Source organism: Ochotona princeps, chromosome 24 (genome assembly GCF_030435755.1).
Source record: "Ochotona princeps isolate mOchPri1 chromosome 24, mOchPri1.hap1, whole genome shotgun sequence".
Lineage (NCBI taxonomy): Eukaryota > Metazoa > Chordata > Mammalia > Lagomorpha > Ochotonidae > Ochotona > Ochotona princeps.
In genome coordinates this window covers 19,774,270-19,776,430 of record NC_080855.1, presented here as the reverse complement: position 1 = coordinate 19,776,430, position 2,161 = coordinate 19,774,270, and positions in this window count along the sequence as shown.

Here is a 2,161-nt window from a genome sequence, read left to right as displayed (position 1 = left end):
CACATGGAAAATTAAAATAAATTAGAAAGTGGGGCAGGGAGGGTTGGTATCAGGAGATCAGATTGTCACTGGACCTGTCTGCTGCTAACTTAGTAAATGATCTCAAGTCACTTAAACCTGTTTAAACTCAATGCCCTTTTTCCTGTGATAAGGAGTTAGATTTTATTTGGATGCATTATTCTTTAGATCTATTCACTTGGTTATTACGCTTTCATGTCACTGGGTTTTGACCATGAGCTTTTGATGCTAGAGCTTCTTTTAAAAAAAAATATTTATTCATTTTTATTGGAAAGTCAGGTATACAAAGAGGAGAGACAGAGAGGAAGATTTTCTGTCCACTGATTCACTCCTCAAGTAGCCACATGGCTGTAGCTGAGCCAATCTGAAGCCAGGAGCCTGGAGCTTGTTGCAGATCTCCCACGTGGATGCAGGAACCCAAGGCTTTGGGCTGCCCTTGACTGCTTTCCCAGGCTACAAGCAGGGAGCTGGCTGGGAAGCGGGGCCACCTAGATTAGAACCAGCACTCATATGGGATCCTGGCGCATTCAAGCCAAGGACTTTAGCCACTAGGCTACCGCGCTGGGGCCAAAGGATTTAGATTTTAAGATTTATGAATTATGACTTATAAGAACGGCATTTCAGAAAGTATATTTGTTCAAATGGGGATTATTGGAAAGAATGTGGAAAGCACTTATTTGAAAGACAGCTCACTTTTTGTTTAGTGAAATATTAAGAACCTATCATTTCTGTAAAGAACTTTTATTCTCGTATGGCAAGTGCTTAGGTTACCTCTTGGAATGCAGTGGTTTAGTTTACCACTTGGAATACCTGTATCCTCTAAGTACCTTTTCAAGACCCAAGTTGAGATCCTGGCTCCTACCTTTGCCCTGCCCCTGGCTGTTGTATGCATTTGAGAAGTGAACCAGCAAAAAGATCTCTCTTGCTCCCCTAATATTGTATGTGTGTGTGTGTGTGTCTGAGAGAGAGAGAGAGAGAGAGAGAGAGAGAGAGAGAGAGAGAGGCGTGGAGGGGTGTGTGTGTCTGCCTTTCAGATAAGTATAAACTAAGTGTTTATTTTAAATATTAAGTTAAAACTATGCATTTTAAAAACTGTCATTTTTCCTAATGGAAATCTTACTATGGAGCAGTCATTTCTTCCTCATTTTTAAAGCCAGATGTGCTGAACACATCTGTATCCTGCAGCACTCATGCAGGATTTTTCTGAAGCAGAACTGATTCTCATGGGTCTGGAGCTAATTATTCCATATTTGCCCCAAGCATAGCACTGGCCTGATTCAGGAGAGGCCAGTGAGCTTAACGTCTGATGCAGTCGCCACTGCCACCAGCCTCACCAGGTGACTCTCTTCTCTTCATGGCTTCTGCTGAGGGCCAGTGTGTTTCCACTTGGCCTCCTGGAAGCCCTTGGCTGGGGCTCTGATCACAGCTGCCTCTTCTAGGGAAGAGAAAAGGCACAGGCTTAGCTAGGGAAAGGAGGAACCAGCTTATTAACCTGTCATCTTTCTGACAACCTTCTCAGTACGTCTTTGAGTCTTGTGTCCATTATTACTCCTACCTCATCATCTTAACCATCCTGGGAACAAATCAACTCTGCATTTGTTGCAAAGGGGCCACATTTTAGAAAAGATGCTCAGGATGAGAAAAGACTACTCTGACAGTGAATCCCTTCACCATCTCAACACGTACCCCCTGCCCAAATCTGCTGGTTTGGATCTTAACCCCTCTCTAATACTTAATCCCATAATGAGGCTGACCACTGACTACCACTCATTTTCTTGCCTACTTCCTCTCGGTATTTTCCAGATTTTCTTGATTGTAGGGATCACCTGTGTTGCTTATTAAGCAGTTCCTATCCAGACCCCTGCCCTGGATCACCTGATAGTTTTTGTGTGGGATCCAGGAATCTGTGATGTTAATGAGAACCACTTGATCAGCAAAGTCAGAATCACTCATCTATGATGGTATTTCAGACGCCTGTAACAGAATGGGAATGACTCAAGTAACTCCTCATTAGCTGTAGATACATACATCAGTGATTACAAGTGCCACCCAGCTTCTTGTTCAGTTTGGGCATCATGCTCATCAGTTATGGAACATGGGCCTCAGAGATATTTGTGTCTCAAAGAACGATGACAGATGGTAA